Below are 18,623 nucleotides of genomic sequence, written 5' to 3'. Positions count from 1 at the left end.
CTCACTCCCTCTTCTGTGCGTTCTCGCATCGTCCGGCGGCTCGCCTCTTGCTAGCCGTTCAGTTCCGCGGCAGACAAGTTCCGCCTGCGGGGAAAAGAAAAAGTAGCCCACCACTGTCTTTTTGCTTATGAACTGGGGTTGGGTGTTACGTGCGCTCTTGCTTTATAATTTTTTATTCTAAATGAGGGCATGCTGCCCTATAAACACCTACTCACTGAACAGGATAATTCATTTATCTTTCTCTCAATAAAAAATAAATAAAAAACCCCTTGTGTTTGCTATACTAAACTTAATCCTAAAATGGAAACTGTTGTCTAGCTCTTTTCTCCATAAAAAAAGATCGAAGTCTCCCTCAGGTCGAACTGATGACTATATAAATATATCTGTGTTGTTTTCTTGATAGTTGTATAGCATTGTATTGCCATTGCTGCCTTCTAGGCCATTTTTTAAAACTTCTCTAGACTTCAGCCCTGGGATTTCCTAAGTCTCCCATCCAAGTACTAACCCCATCTGACCTGTTAAGTATTTTTGATATCAGCCAAGGGCACCCAGGTACTGCTGTCTGCTGAGATTTTCATTATTCTCAAGAATCCAGACAACATTTTGCACTACCTTTATTTCATTCATACCTTTTCTTTATTATCCTCTTACAAATGTTTATTTGTGGCACTAATCCTTGCCTCTGTTTTGGAACTTTCTTAAAGATCTATACATAGAAAAACAGAGATGCAATCCATAGGTGACACAACTGAAGTCACAGAGAACCCTGTCTATTCCCTCAGAATTAACAGACTCAAACTGCTCCCAGATAATCTCACATGGGTTTACTGAACCACCAGCCAACTGTAAGCAACTGTAAATGATTTTACCTTCCAGATGCCTTGCAAACACATAGCCGTGGACGCACGACTGATCTTCTACCCCAACTTTCTCAAGAAAGGTTTGGGTTGGCTTAAATAGGGCTGCTAGATAACAGGCTGTGGATGTGATAAGCCCAGAGAAGTATTGACACCTCACTGCTCTTACTGCCACAATAGAAGCTTGACCCCAAGTTTGTAACCAGGTTTGATCATATTTGCTCTTTGCTGTTTGCCAGTGTCATTCCAGGCATCTCTTCATCTCCCAGAATTCTTCAGTATACCAAGGAGCCTCCCAGATCAATGTTCAGGGAGAGGGTCTCGGGTGCAATCATGTCAAGATCTGCAGCTACTTCCATATTCCAGAAGTCCGCTAGAGCCTTGACAGAGCTGCATACCAAAGCCTTTGGAAATGCCCCAAGTGCCTTTTGGAAATCAAGCAGATCCATCAGATGTCTGAGGTAGACCAACTGAATGTCACCAGTCAGGTCCGTGGAAACCAGGGAGTGGTTTGATCATGACAAGACACTGATGTTAATGTCCTTCATTCTCAGATGACATTTCATCTCTTCCAAGACAAAACACTAGATCAAACTAACATGATGGCCTTCCATGTGAGTTGGGTGCATTATGACCTGGGATAAGCCTGTGCTTGTCATGGTGGCCATGTACTCAAGAACTGCCTCTGACCCCTCCTCTCTACCATAAACCCTGGGAAACTAACACCAACCTGGAAGGGAAATTTAGCAGCTCAGGCAAGGATGGAGCTCTGCAGCATAGAGGATAATACAATAGCACCCATCCCAATTATCCTTAGAACACAATCTCAGAAAGAAGGCCTGATTATCTGCAGAACACTGTCTCTGGTTGCATGCAGAGCTTCCTTCATGACAATCACCACCTTCCATGGCCACATAGCAAATGCCACACCTGAAACTAATGGAGTATAGACTTGCATTATGTCTTGCTGACTGTTATTTCTTCCTATGCATCTGAAAGCATATTTAGTCTTTATGTGTTCAACATCCCAGTCCAACATTAGTTCAGCTTCACTATTCTGTAAAGCTACTGTTGTTGCAGTACTTCACATTTTTGGAAGTGCTGAGAGGAAGAAATCATAATTCCCCTCTGTGGTTTCTAATCATGGCATATACTCCTTATCCTGGTCTTTGTGGGGTGGCACTAGAGGGAGGGAATGGCAGTATGTTTTATTTCAGGGGTGCAAAAATATCACATCTGTTTTATAGCCCTCCAAGTGGATGGGGACAAAAATGTTGTTTGCATTTGGATGGGCGTTTTAGGGGGCAAATGGGTACTTTAAGCTTTCAGGTGCTTAAGGTACCCATTTCACCTCCTAAAATTCCTGAATCCCATACACAAAATAGGTACTAGCTGCACCCTCTTTTGGAGTGAGTCTCTTGACGTACCAGGCAAAGGGCAGTGCAGTCTATGAAAGTTTAGTATCCCGCCCTTCATCCAGATGCTACCAGCTATGTCTTTTCCCTTTCTCTCCAACATCGTATCCATCCTTTCCCAGTTCCCCATTCTTATACCAACCCACTCATAACAAGTGAAGTCTTCTAGCTGAGGTCATTACTACCTCAGGATGTCTGTGTTATTTTCTTGACAACAATACAAAAGGGGGGTGGTTGGTTCCTTGAAGTGGCCCTGGAAAATTTTAATAAGACTGTCTTGGATTTTATATTTTATATTTTATATTTGTATATTTATATATATTTATATTTTACAATGAACCTTTTATTCTTTTATTCATTTGTAAACTGCCCAGAGTCAGCGCAATACCAGATGGGCGGTGAAGAAATATGATAAATAAATAAATAAATAAATGGTATTTTGCTTCTGTTTTCTTCCATGGTGTTTTCTGATTTCTCAGCCTAGTTTGCAACCCTGGAATTTTCTGGTAGTCTTCCATCCAAATACTAAAACAAGTTTGATCTTGATTAACATTTTCTTTATGACAGACAGGCGATTGATAGATTCATTTTTATGGAGCAAATGCAATAGCTAATCATGAATTACAAAACATTTTCTAGAAAAAAAAATCCAGCAGCTGAACTGAAAATAAACAAAATTTCAAAACAGAGAAGAAAAAAGTTAGCTAATGCTTATACTTTGGGGGGATATAACTAATGAAAATAAATAAGAATAACTAAAAAAATAAATAAGATTAATTATCAATATTTAATACATTTGTCTAAAATAGCATGTTTCTGTACTAACAGGTACACTCTGACAAGAAACACTTTATCAATGCAGTACAATTAATAAATGGTGTCCAAATATTACTAATCTATTGTTCATTCTGAGATTTTGAAAAAAAAGTTTGCTGTGATAGTTTTTCTGCCAATGCAACTTCCCACACTTTACAATACCATGTATCTAATGACAATCATGTTTTCAACTTCCAGTCTTGTACATTTACATACCTAGTTGCTAACAACATATTGAATTAATTATTTTTGCAACATCTTTCCTATTGTACAAAATATAGACAACAATCTTACTGCACAATTCCTTTTAAAAGGTGGGTGTATGATTTTCTCAGTTATGTGAAAACCTTTTGACCAAAAACTTTAGCTAATTGGTCATTGCCACCGAAGTTGAAATACATGCCAATTTGTTCACAGCCTTGTCAACACAATCTAGTAATGTTGTGATTAGGTAAAGGTAAAGGTTTCCCTTGACGTAAAGTCCAGTCGTGCCCGACTCTAGGGGGCGGTGCTCATCTCCGTTTCAAAGCCTTGGAGCCGGCGTTGTCCATAGGACACTTCCGGGTCATGTGGCCAGCATGACTCACGGAACGCAGTTACCTTCCCGCCGAAGCGGTACCAATTAATCTACTCACATTTGCATGTTTTCGAACTGCTTGGTGTGCAGGAGCTGGGACGAGCAATGGGAGCTCACCCCGCCGCGCGGTTTCGAACCGCCGACCTTCCGATCGGCAGCTCAGCGGTTTAACCCGCAGCGCCACCGCGTCCCTAATGTTGTGATTAATTTCATGTAATTTTAATGGTATATAATGCCACTGATGAATTAGCTTGCAGTTTCTTGATGATGTGCTCAAATGGATTTAAAAGAAGTTCTACATCACAAAGTTTCACTGAGTTTCATCAAGTTCAAAATCTAAATACTCTTCCCAAAGTTAAAGAATTTGTACTGACATTAAAAAATGATATAAAAAGCAAGATTCCTTTACTATTTAAAAAATCCAAGAAGCACCACTTCTCCAATACTTCAGTGAACTTAACTGGTATGACCTGTATGTTCTGTGAAGAAAGAATAATACTGGCTTTATTTGGAATCAGCTTGGGGCTTGTTTTCATTCCCCCTGCAATATATATTCAGTGGTGACAGGTTGATTCTTTTTAATTAGGTCACTAACTCAATAAAATCCTCTGTCTTCCCATTCCTTGAACTGAGCAAATGTATCTTCATACTTAAATAGTACATAGTCAAGAAATGGGATAAAAGGAATCAGATTGGAGGCCAAAATATGTTTCTATGTTATCCAAACTTCTAAGGACAATTTTAAATATGGGTTAGGATTGGCTTGCATTAGTTCTTACCATTTTAAGATTTTATAATCTGGATTCTCTCAGTGGAATTGCATCCAAATAATAGTTCAGAGTTCACATTCATAGACCTCCCTTTTACTTGTGTTTATATTGGACAACTTGTCTGATTCTAGTCTGACTTAGATATGAAAGACAATAATTTCTTGTACTCTGTTAAACCAGTAAATGGGCATTAATTCTAGCAGTGTTTGAAAAGGAAATAAACATTCTGGAAGGACTGTCACTTAATCATTGCTATCATTCCTAATGATGATATTGAATGATGTTGCCATGTGTTTAATTCCATTTGAATAGTAAAATGGAATCAATAAATCCATATAAAAGTACATAACTGCATTTCTGTAATTGTTTTCAACCCTTTGTAATATTATTCCTAGATATTTAATATGCTATCCACTATTAATCCACAGGATTAATATGCAATGCACTATTTTCTTGATGTTGCTCCTGTTAGTTAATATGACAAGTGATTTTTCAGTACTTACTGAAAGTGCCATAACTTCATAAATTTATCCACTGACTGCTACTGAAGTATCTTTCTATCCAGCTTCTTAAGAAAAATATACATACCATCTGCAAACAAATTAACTACGTTATAGTCTGTAGTTATCTTAAGACTCTGAATATTTTTGTGGCTCCTAACACTTTGGGCAAAAACTATAATCTCTATAATCAAAATAAATACAGTTGGTGTAGGGAGGCATCCTTGCTTTATGCCTGTTAATATGGAAAAAAATTGTCCCATTAACAAAGAATGGATGTGTCATCCATTCGTATGTACAGTACTGGCATACTGTATATAGCTCAGTCACAGAAACAAACTGGTAGCTAAATTCTATTTCCAATAGCAATGTTTTATACTGCAAAGCATTTGGCCACAAAATGAGTTGCTGTTTTATTGTAAGTGCACTTTTGAATCTATTTAAAAATCTCTTTAAGCCAAGTGTTTTGTTATATGGGACACAATTTCCATTTCCATTTATGGTGAGATGATAATGTTGGATTACAAAGCTTCAACACACCAATATCACATCCTGCTTCAGATACTTGACCTATGGTGTACTTATGAATTCAACTGAAAATATATTAAATTTCTATCTATTTTTAATACATTTTATATTTTGCTGATATGTATAATCCCTAGCTAAAGGTTTACTTATTCTTCAAACATCAATAAGCCTTTGAAGCAAATCCATCATTTCTGTATTCCATGCAGCCTTTTCCCCTTAAGTTGGCTTCTATTCATATGTTCACTAAGAATCCTAACCCCCCATTTAACATTCCAATGCATACACATTAGGACTGTAAATCCATTTTTTTCAATCATGTCCAATTCCCAAAGAATGCCTGAAATAGTCCCTGCAGTTTTCTTGGCAGATTTTTCAGAAGCAGTTTGCCATTGCTTGCTTCCTAGGGCTGAGAGAGAGTGACTGGCCCAAGGTCACCCAGCTGGCTTTGTGCCTAAGGCAGGACTAGAACTCCCTGTCTCTGGTTTCTAGTCTAGTGCCTTAACCACTGCACCCAACTGGCTCTCTATAAATCTAACTTTTACTGTGTCCTTAATAAGTATCAACTTCGGGGGTCAATAAAAACTCTTCTTGCTCAACTTGTTCAAATCATCCAAGGGTAGCTAACTGCTGCCATCTACCTGGATAGTTTTAGAAGTTACACTAAATTCTGTGGGGCTCATTCCTAGTTAAAGAAGCCTAGACCTACGGCCTCAGGGCCAATCCTACCCACCGCCGCTTGGAAATAAGACCCACGTGCTCAGGTCTGCATGGGAATGCAGCCCTCCTGGCATCGTTCCGCTCTCATTCACACCTTCCCCAAATCCTGCTGGTACTGTATTGGCCTGTCTCCATTGGGACTTCCTGCCCTATTGCCGCCGAGTCAACCTTTCCAGGCGGCTGCAATCCCAGACAAAGCCGGCAGTGGGAATCGCATCTGGAACAGGACTTTCCATTCCCCACCCCCCGCCCCCGCCCCCGCCCCCGCCCCCGCCCCCTTAGCCCGGGCTGCAACAGTAGAGAAAAGGAGGAGGAGGAGGAGGAGGATGGTGTCAGAGGTGACGCGGCGGGTGTGCAGTCCCCTTCATCCGTTCGGCGGCATCGAGCGAGCGAGCAGCAGCGGCAACTTCATCAACTGGCGGGCAGCAGGACCGACTCAGCCACCCGATAGCTTCGCGCTGACCTGTAAATATGAGACGGGAGGAGGCTCAGAGAGATAATTCATGTGTTCAGGATCAAATCATAAGACTTAGTTCAGTTTGTTGCTTGCTTGGCAGCTTTCTAGCTTTCGGTAACGAGAAAAGCGCTCGGCCCCCTTAACTAAGGGCACCCGCGAAGAGCAGAACGAGCCTGCCGATTGCAAGGCTCCGGAAGAAAGCGGCCACGGTCAGGCGAAGCCCACGCACGGAATGCAGATTTCTGCCGCGTCCTCGGCTACATTTGTATTCCGATCTCAAAAGGTTTCCTTCGTCCGAGAAATCGGTCGACTGATGTTAAAGAGACCTGGTCAGGCCGAGCTGGCTTAGAAGGAATCAGGAGAGTTCAATAGGCACAAGATCCACGGGTGCGTCGGATAAAAGATACTACGACTGTCCGGACCACTTTTGAGCGGAAAGCAATAGTCCTTTCCTAAAATAAACAATAAAATAAATTAACCTTCAATCACAAGCGTTAGAGCAAAGAGGAACGTTGCATTTCCTTCTTTGTTACCACAGAAGGCCATTCTTTTAATTTTTATTTCCGATGTTACAAGATAAATTAGTGCTAAATAGGGTGGGCTTCACAGGGGCATGGAACTCCACAGAATATCGCGCAATTTGTGTTTGAATTAAGAGACAGAATTACAGTATGCTGGAATTCTTAAAACCACCTGCTTCTAGAATACCCCACTTTAAAGCAGTTGACTGGCACAGAAAACGCCACTTTATCTGTTTTATTGGGTCTTTATCATTTCTATGATAACAAAACCAAACAAGAACCCAGTGCCAAACAGAACATATTTAGGAATAAATAGAAGCCTGGGTGGACAGTCTTAATTCTAAAAGTTAACTTTTACTAATTTCTAATGTACACATAATTCATGCGTTTAGGATCAAATCATAAGATTTATGTATGTATGTATGTGTGTGCCTTGGAGTCAGTTTTTGACTCCTGGCAACTGCCTGGATTAGTCCCTGCAGTTTTCATGGCAAGATTTCATAAACAGTTTGCTATTGCCTCCTTCCTAAGGCTGAGAGAAAGTGACTGGCCCAAGGCCACCCAGCTGGCTTTGTGCCCAAGGTGGGAATAGAACTCACAGTCTCCTGGTTTCTAGCCTGATGCCTTAACTGCTACACCCCACTGGCTCTTTCACTTTATTTACATGTGATTATACAATGATATTTCTTGATGTCTTATATGGCATCCCAAATAATGTACCTTGCAAATATGTACTCTCTTTATATATAAACATAGTATATTTTTCTACTGTAAGAGCTAGAAGATATTAAACAGCTGTATTCTACAAACCCTTCAGCAGTTCAAGAAACATCTATAGAGGAATGAGTACAAAAATCCTATTCCATATGTATTTCAGCCTATACACCTATATCCATTCCCTTTATATGTTTTCCCTAGCATCTTTCCCCCTATATCCTCTTTTCCTCCATCTATCCATTGTCTTACAATAATATACTGGGCTTTCTAGACCGCCCGTTATGAAACGGGATATATTTGAGTTATCCTGGGAAGACGTGTTATGTAATTATGAGAAGGATGTATTTTTTTTCTATCTGAAATTAGATCATAGTAGTTACTGCCATTTCCTTTTAGAATGGAGATTTTATTCAAGAAGTAATGTGTAAATGGTATGTGTAAATGGGCTTTCTAAGGGCCCTTTCACTATGTGTACTCAGTCCTGGCCAGTCTAAATCACTAGAAGGTTTGAGGTCTGCTTCACCTCTACTCTTATGATGTTTTTTGCTGACACCCCTCTCACTCATCCTGTTTTGTAACACTGTGAGAGAAGTAAGTGGCAAAGAGCATGAATAACAAAAGATATGAAAGGAAGAGAGAAAAATAGGTACATTGTATGTCAGTGAAACTAAGACAAAGGGGAAGGATGTGTAACTGATTTGGCTAAAAGTGCTTTGACCTTGTGCAGAAGAGCCAATGAATACATGCAGGGAAATGAAGGTATGAGGTGAAAGGTCCCCTGGGCAAGCACCGAGTCGTGTCTGATCCTTTGGGGGGATGCTGCTTTTGCAACATTTTCTTGGCAGACTATAGAGCAGGGTGGTTTGCCATTGCCTTCCCCAGTCGTCACCTTCCCCAGCAAGCTGGGTACTCATTTTATTGACCTTGGAAGTGTCCTGACTCCCAGGAAACACTCTGAGACAGGGAACTGGTCTCTAATGTTTTATTGCTGATACATAACAGTAATCCTAACAAACTGAACAAACGTGGGAAAACCCAGCCATATAAACCCCGCAGGTTAAGGCGGTCCCAATCTGTGCCTCTTGGAATGGCTCACCAATTCCTCAGTGCTACGCATGTGCTTAACAGTCTGGAAGGGAGCCCCCTGCTCGCCATCCTTACTCATGACAGGAAGGATGGAAGGCTGAGTCGACCTGAGCTGCTACCCGAGAATCCAGCTTCCGCTGGCATCGAACTTGGGTTGAGGGGAGAGTTTCGGTTGCAATACTGCTGCCTACCACTCTGCGCCACACAAGGCTTCAATGAAGGTATAGGCATAATTATAAAAGAAAGAGCTAAAATGTATGTCATAAAGTATGATGTTATCATCTAAGAGTGTGATTGGTACGAAACTATGTATTGTATAATGTGTATAAAAGGAAAACGTTGCAAGGAAAATAGTCAGAATGGTTAAGAAAATGCACAATGATTTTGAAAGAAATACAGAATTGTGTGGGAACTGATTAAAATGGGCTAAACAAGGGGCTCCAGCAGAGTGACTGGAATTTTAAAAAATGATTACATAATTCAGGGTGAAACTGAAGTGAGGGGAGACAGAAGTATTTTAGAGATTTACATAGGAGTGTTGAGTGTTATGCTGAAGACTGGAAATGAAAATAGTAGTGTCCAAGAAAAATGGATGAAATGGAAGTCCTAAGTGCCGTGACAATACTGACAAATAGTGGGACTACAAGTGTGTAGAAGGTGTAACTGGAGAAATGTTAAAATACAGATGTATTAAGCTTATGCAACATCTTCAGCATGTGTGTGAAGTTTGCATTTCTGCATGACAAATGGAAGAATGCCATCACTGTTCCTCTGTAACATAAAAAGAAAGATAGTAAAAGTGGATGTAAAATTTACAGGGGCAATAACAACTTAAGTGTTCCTGGGAAGGTATTTGGCAGAATTCTGATTGAAAGGTTGCAAGATGTGACAATGAACAACAACAATAGCCAACAACAACATAGAAAAAACATAATATAGTATGAATTGAATTGAATTATGGAAAGTTTTATATGAATATACAGTAGAGTTGAAAGGTTGTTGCTGAATGGGATAAGAGCAATATATGTGGAAATAACTCATTCTGAGAATAAATGGAATGCTTAATGGAATGCTAAACATTGATCAGAGTGTATGACAATGATGTGTGATGTTCCCTTGGTTGTTTAACTTATTCAAGGATAAATGAATAAGGAATGTTTGCTGTGGATGTTAGAAGTGTGTTTGTTGGGGACATATATGTAAATATACTTATTTATTTATTTATTTATTTTTATCCCGCCTTTATTATTTTTATAAATAATTCAAGGCAGCGAACATACCTAATACTCCTTCCTCCTCCTACTTTCCCCACAACAGCAACCCTGTGAGGGGCTCCATTGTTGGCTATGAGTGCAAATTATTTCAGTAAATGTCAGGCGAGTTGTATGATGCAACGAAGAGTGTAATGCTGAAAATTAATATATTAAAAACCAAGGAGTTGTTGTGACAGGGAAATGGACTGAGTGACTACAAGTTATACATAAATGGTTAAAAACACAGAACAAATAGATTAATGTGTGTACCTTAAAGGTGGGAAAATGGATGAAGAAATGCTAATATATGCAAATGCTGGTAGAGAGTAGTATATGATTTGTTGTGAAGAATGAGTGTTTACTGGAAAAAATGGAATTGCCTATGCATAAGGGTACTCTTCTGCCTGCTTTGTTATATGGAAGTACATTAGGAGAAACAGAAAAGGAAGCTGAATGCAGTGGGAATGGGTTAAGAAATATGAGGTAGGGTCAAGAATGACTGGGTGCTGAATCAATGTGGACTGAATACAAAAGTGAGTGATCAGCATGAAAAGAAATACATTGAGGTGGTTTGGTCACATAAAGAGATTAAATGAAGTTCAAGTCATAGGACAAAGATATGAAGAATGGATGGATTGAAGAGGAAAATATCAGATGAAATAATTTAAATAAATAGAAGCAATAATCTCCAATATTTCAAGAAAAGTATAAATACTTAAGTAGTGATTACTAGCTAGGAACAATGAAAGGAAAGGTGAAAAAGGGCTACTGCAAGTTCCTCAAGGTTTTTTAATGTTTTACTTTGTTTCTGGTATCTACAGTACACTCTTTATTTTTTGCTATTAGCTTGAAGAAGGTAAAGTGACCATCAGTTTATAATAAAGGTTCTATTTTCTTAAAAAAGAGAGAAGGAAAGGAATAGGGAAAGACTGAGAAAATCATGGTTGGATAGAGTTCATGAGGTTCTGAAAAAGGGATAGGTGATTCATTTGAAGGACAAATGGTTATGTATAAAGCAATATATGAACATGGTAGAAGTGAGGATGATTTGCAAAGACAGAAAGGTATGGAGAGGTATAGTAAATTGGATATAGCTATGATTATATATAGCTATAATTAGATAGATTAGATACTAGATACTAGATTAGATAGATTAGATATACAGTAGCTATAATTCATTATGCATTCTCCCTCCAGAAACTAGGATGTCCCTGACCCTGTTGGCCTTTTGTAAGGCCATGAAGACCTGGCTAAGTACCCCGGCCTGGGGCCCCGAGTGTGTGAATGGTCCTGTTTCTTGGTTATATTAACATCCATACATTGCTTACTTAGCAGCCATCTATACTTATTTTATATTTTAATTGTTTAATTGTAATTGTTTTAATTGTTCTATAGTTTTATTGTTGTAAGCCACCCAGAGTCACTTGCTGAGATGGGCTTTAACCACTACACCAAACTGGCTCTCTATAAAGAAAAAGTGACTCTTATTACTTTGATGATGTGATGGAATTGAATCAAGTCCAGTTAAAAGTTTTCCACAGCTGCAAAGCATTGTCAGTGTGGCAAACATCCTTGGTCAACACTAGTGGAAAAGAATGAGGAACCGGACCTTGCAGCCCACGATCAAAGCCTGGTTTCGAAGGCCTCCTTAGATGCTCATCCACAAGGTTTTGGGAGGCTTCATGTGGCTCACTTGATTGTACATAACACTTATTAACATGTAATGATGGGAATGAAAGTGTGTGCCTCACAATAAGCTTCGGGCCATCTCCAGTTCTGCACCCAAACCTTTTGAAGGCCTGCTTGCATGATCTGTGGTGGCTTATTGTAAAGCACTTGCATTTGGCTCCTTATTCCTTCTGACATATTTGGGCTGATTCAGAGGTATGCCATCCTGCTTGGCAGCATCCTGTACCTAAACTGAACTGCTAGTCCAGATGCAGTTCAGTGATGTTTTATAGAAGCACTTCAGGGCCATTCTTCAAGATCTGTGGGAGTGGTGGGAAAGTGTGTGGGGTTGTCCCTCTTGCCTTTGTTTCAGATACGCCTGCAATTTATATTGCCCCAGAAATACCTTCAGGGATTACCTTCTGCTGTGCTGGGCTCAAACTGCCCCAAGCCCCTTTTCCAGAAGGGGTAGAAGGCTGCTTCCTTCTTTTTTTTTTGGTAAGAACTTTATTATTTTCCAAAGTATATTTAAAATACAAAATAGAAGATATAGTAAAGATAGAAAATAGAACTAAAGAAAAAATATATAAAAGTGCAAGAAGATAGAAAGCAAAGCCAGAAAGTGACTTCTGACTTCCTCCAATACAAATACAGATATGTATGTATGTATGTATGTATGTATGTATTGTATTGTATTGTACTGTGTGTGTGTGTGTATAGTCTCTTACCATTAAACCATAGTAACATTATTTCTATTAAAACAAACCATTTAATCACTAAAACCCAAGATCAAAACTTCATTTTTTCTACCACAAGCAATTACTCTAAAAGTGGTTGCCAAGCAGATATAAATCCAGAAACAGAATGTTCTCTTATTAGTGCTGTTAATTTAGCATTTGAGCCAAATCCATTAATTTATCAATCCAGTCTTCAACCATAGATATTTGTGGATCTTTCCATCGTTGTGCTAGAAGGCTGCTTCCTGTGTGAAATCGCCCTCGCAGTTAGGAGGGCGCTTGGGATAGGAACTCTGGCCCCAAGCAGCAGCAAACCATCCCAACTACCAGACCACTGTATGGAAGAGGAGGAGGAAGAGAGTCCCTTTGTCCCCTTTGGACTGGATGGCAGTCATTCAAAGGGAATTGCTTTTTAAAGTACTCAAGTTTATTATCTCAAACAAAATAATTGCATATGCAAAGTATGTGTGTTTCTATGTGTGTGTTTTAAAAGGAACAATTAAAAATCTTGCCAAAGAAAATGTTCAAATGTGTCATGATTGATGTCATGATTTCAAGGTGTGCAGGTTGCACAGAACATAATGCTTGGGTTCAGTTGCCATATATTAAATTGTGACATCAATTTTTTTTAAGCACCTTCATACGCAGCAAAATCCAAACTGTTTATTCAATAAGCTATTACAAACCAAAGTCAAGTTAATAACTCAATCAGAGAGTTGATTTTAAAAGTTTATTAAAGAGTTTGCTAGTGGCTGTCCGGATTTCTGCAGCTCAGGTCTGAAAGCTCTAGTACAGAAAGCTGTTTTTGTTCTTCAATTTATTCCAAATTCTAAATTTATTCTTAAATATTTGATCTACTTGTTAAAAAGGGAGGAAGTACTCTTAGTAAACTGAGAACAAGAACTTTGTGATCCTTCAATATACTGAACCATATACTAGCCAAGTGTTTAGTTCAGCTAGTTATGTGAACCCAGATTGTATGTTAATATGTAGTTTAGTGGTCATGCTAACACAGAACTTTGAATTTAATGAGTGTGTCATGCGATACAGCCAATGTCTAGCACAGAGAGCACTAACACAGTACTGCAAGGAAGACCAGCTAGAACTCAGTTATCAGAAAACAAAAATCATGGCATTTGCCAAAAGGACCAAGAGCAACTCCTGGAGCATAGGTGGCCACAAGGTTGAGCAGGTCTCATCTTTCAAATACCTGGGAATAGTCCTCCATTCTGCCAGCAGTAGGAAAGCCCATGGGGACCATGTTGCTGAAATTGCACAGAGAAGCTCATCTGCTATTCTTAAATTTCTCCAGTCAAGAGGTGGCCACTATATACTATACATGCAGCACTCAAATTATTCAAAGCCAAGCCAACTCCTTTATGGTGCCCAGCTTGGCCCCTTCTCCAATTTTGCACCATTAGAACTTGTGCAATCCAAATGTCTAAGATCGGCCCTTCAAGTCCCCAAATGTGTCTCTAATGCCACCCTGAGACTAGAGACAGGGCTCGTGAAAGTGGAGGCTAGGGTGTGGGTGATCATACCCAACTATTGGCTCAGATTATACCTTTTTCCCCTTGGCCTTGCCTCATTAACTATGAGGGGTGATTTCCAGTCCACACTGGAAACAGGCAGTGGCAACTAAAATCTCATCCTTGGGCTTCTCCCCAGGTCTTCTACTCAGCATGGGATATGACCAGGTCAAAGCACTCATTAAGCAGTGTGTAGCAGACATAGAGTGCCAATTGGATTTAGCCAGGTCCCCGACCTTTATTGCCAGTGAATCCCACAGGTATTCCCTATGACATACTTAACTAAACACGAGGTAGCTAACCATCAGAGAGCCTTTACTCTGGCACGATGTCACGCCCTCCCCTCAGCTGTCCTTGAAGGCTGCTACAGGAAGATTCCTTACCTGGGGACACAATGCCCCTGTGACTCTGGTCACATAGAAACAACAGAGCATGTGCTTCTCCAGTGCCTATATTATAGAGACATTCATAGTAGCCTTATCTTACTGCTTGTCATGAGTAAGGATGGCGAGCAGGGGGCTCCCATCCAGACTGTCAAGCGCATGCGTAGCACTGAGGAATTGGGCAGCCATTCAAAGAGACACAGATCGGGACCGCCTTAACCTTTGGGGTTTATATGGCTGGGTTTTTCCCACGCTTCTTCAGTTTGTTAGGATTCCTGTTATGTACAAGCAATAAAACATTAGAGACCAGTTCCTTGTCTCAGCGTGGTTCCTGGCTGTTAGGACATCAATCCTAACAAACTCCTACTCCCATTGAAAGAGGGAGGAACAAGAAATTAAGGAGAGACATTTGGAAATGTCTTCAGAAAACCAAGAAATGCTGCTCGCCATCCTTACTCATGACACTGCTATTGTATAAATACCCAGAGTGCTCAGGACAATTTTACACCTCCCTGCTGTTGTCAGATTCCAACCCTGCTGCAACATACAATGTTGCCAGGTTCTGTGTAGCAGCGCTTAAAATTCGTCAGATGATGACCTGTGCCATAAACTAGTTTTAATGAGCATCTAATTCATCACGCTACAGTGTTCTATACTGATAGACATACTAACCTTTATGCTCTCCTACACCCATCTAATGCTCCTACCACCTCTTTTAGATTTTCCTCTTCTTTGACTTTTGTGTTTTATATACATATGCATATGCATATACTAGATTTTATATTATTCTTTAGATTTTAATGTATTTTCTATGCTTTTAACTGACTGTACCCCACCCTCCTTATGCTGGTCTTTGACCGTAATAAAGGTTTGATTTGATTTGATTTGATTTGATTTGAGCCAATGTCTAAGGGTTTACCTGGTTGCAAGCCTCTACTTTTTTCCTTTATGGTAGAAAAGCCATTTCTGTTCAGGATTGCTAAGGCAGCATAGAACACTCACCAAATCATCGATAGATCTATTCTAGAAGAAGAAATCTAGGAATAACAGTTAGGATATATCTGAAGGATTACTTTTGCAAGAGGTTGGGACTGCATCTGACTGGCTGCAACAGTCAGATTCCTGTGAATGAGACTGATGCTTAATCAGCTGTGAAAGAAAAAATCCATGGCTCTTGCCAAAAACAAATGAAGCCTGTCCTGGGGAGTTTTTAGTCATGGACTTCAATTTTCTATCTACATTTATTCAGAAACAAAATAAAATCCCACTGAGTTCAACGAGACTTTGTCCCTGGATTGTTTGATTTATTACAAGATCATAACTCTGACTGGATTTTTCGAGGGTAAAAGATATTGGCTGAGCATATTCAAAAAGAAGAAGAATATGCAGCTCAGTCTGTATCATTTCTATAAGCAGAGGCTCTCCAGATGTCTTGGACTACAACTCCTGTTACTCCTAGCTAGCAGGATCATTTCAATAGCCTTGCCAGTTGAGGATGAAGAGGGCTGCAGTTCAACTAACCTGGAGAATTTCTGACTGGGGAGTGTTACTATATATATAAATATATAAATATATAAATATATAAATATAATATATACACATATAATATATATATATACACACACACACACATATATATAATATATACACGCACACACATACATCCACACACACGCACACACACACATTTATGAGAGGAACTCTCACTGCACGTAAGTTACACTTTCAAGTATACAAGCAGAAAATTGGTTTCAACACATTTTGAGTGAGGATGATCTTAACTGATAGTTTGTTTAAACAACTTTATGCTTTAACCTTCAAGAGATTCTCAAAGCCACTGTTCTGCAGGGTATTTATATATGTGTTTTAACATTTCTTGTGCCACCCTTTAAAATAAATTTCAGTGTGGTTCATCACCATCACCAGCTATTTTAGCCAGAAAAGTCTCTGCTATTTATTTGGAGACTTGGTTATAAAAAATATTGGCCACCAACCAGCCATAATTAAGCATGTTTAAATCCTATTGTTTTCAAGGAGATGCACAGTTCTGAGATTCTTAGAGCGATAAGCACAATCAAGTGCTTTTTTACTAAATCCCACTGAGTTATTTCAATTCTTGCTGCAGTTCAAAGTTGCAACGCTAGCCTTCTCATCCTGGCATACACCCCCATTCCCGTGGTTTGTGCTATCTTTTCTGTAGTCTGCAGCAAGCACTGCCAATGTCATGTCACCGTGAAGATAAGATCCCATCTGATGTGCTCAAGCTTACAGAATGCTGAAACAGGCAGTCCTCCTGTGAATCTCAAGCTGAAGCTTCCTTTAGATGTATCAAGATACTTCTCTGTAAAATACAGAGAATTTTGTTTTTTGAACAAATCAACATCCCCTTTAGATTAAGCCACTGATGAGTAGCCAAAGTTTTCTTTCTTTCAATTGTCTCAAGACTGCTATTCCACCCAGCTGACCCCTAGTTTGAAACACATGATGACCAAAAGTTGTTATTTCAATGCATATTGCCCTCCGCACCCTCCCCAGCATCAGTATACAGCCCAGAAGAAAAGGCCACCATTACTAGAAACATCTCAGCTATCTGTCATACTACCTAAGTTAGTGAAAGCTCAGTGAATGGTTCCATGAGAATGACAGACTGGGAGCTGGAAGGCTTTTCAGATCCACTTACACTTCTTTCACAGTCCCTGATCTCCTTTACATGTCTCATGTTTGGGGCTGGGGAGAGGGGGGAGAGGAGGACATCAAAAGACTCATCTTCCACAATGTGTTTGTTTCCCGCAGGGGGAAGATTAGACAGGATACCGCCAATATCAATCTTATTGTCAGATTTAGGAAGCAGGAGAAGGAGAAAGCTATCTAAACATGCGCTGGCTAAACATCATCTACCCTTGGCAGATTTGCATGTGTGTCATAAGGAGAAAAAAAGAGGTCCAACTAAGTTAAAGTGAGGTGTCACCAACCAGGCTATTTTAATTGGGTGGGACATTCAGCCATCAACCAATGCAGACATCGCCTCTTTCACTCTTTATTTCCTGGCCATTTTTTCTAGCTGCTTTGCTTCTCAGATCAGAAAGTTTGCTCATCCATTGGTCCGTCATTTGTTTTCTACAAATCCAGACATTAAATCAGGAGTTTCCGAAGATGCACTGCATATGTACCTCCTCAAGATGCTTGTCAAGATCAGGGCTCCTTTTTTGGCTAAGCCAAAAGTGACAGCTGGGTTCACGTTACGGTTCCACTGAAGTCTAATTTTACCTGCAGGTTCTCGGCTGCGATTCTATGTTTTATTGCCTGCCCATCCCTCCAAGCAGCTGCCAGGTTCTCAGTCTGACACTGGGGTTGGTTTTTCTGGCTGCATGCCTCCCTTGATTTGACAGTAGTCTGCACACCCATCCTCACTTACGTGCACATGTCGATCCCCACTGATGGGCCATTCCTGCAGCCAGTCTGTGGCTAGAAATGTGGCTAGAAGTGAGGCTGGCTTGAGACAAGGCTCAGGAGACAACAGTGTCCAAATGCTGCTGAAATGCCAGTGGAAATAGCCAGGCAGGAAAAACAATGTTCCATCTCCCATTGCCTCAGATCTGGGCAAAGGCCACGAAAAACCTCCAGTGCCTCCTTCTCAAAAAGAATCCAAATATGATGCAGCCCTTGAGATGCATCGGATGCAGGAGACTCCAGTCGTGGGCTGAAGCTTAAGACGAGCCACAATCCAATGGAGCCAACCAGGAAGCTGTTCAGAAGGCCTGATCCCAGAGCAAGATACAAATCCCCCTAAAATGAGCAAGAGTTAATTGTTGTTATTGTTGCTAAGTAGCCCTCCATTGGTCTCCAGGGAAGCTGCTTAAAACCTACAGTAATTCTATGATCAACTAGGCAGAACATCTTATTTCTGATCAGTGTTGCCCGGCCCAGACCCTGGAAAGAGGGAGCAGGGTCTGTAAGCCTCCATGGCCATAGGTTCCATAAACCTGCACTACACGTCCTCCATCAAGCTGCTGCTGCTGTTGTTCCCGTTCCGCTACTGGACTTCATTGGGAATTATGGGAGCTGCACTCCAGCTGGAGGAGAGCTTGGGAA

The sequence above is a fragment of the Candoia aspera genome, chromosome 1, assembly GCF_035149785.1.
Source record: "Candoia aspera isolate rCanAsp1 chromosome 1, rCanAsp1.hap2, whole genome shotgun sequence".
NCBI lineage: Eukaryota > Metazoa > Chordata > Lepidosauria > Squamata > Boidae > Candoia > Candoia aspera.
Note: the sequence above shows the minus strand (reverse complement) of the source record.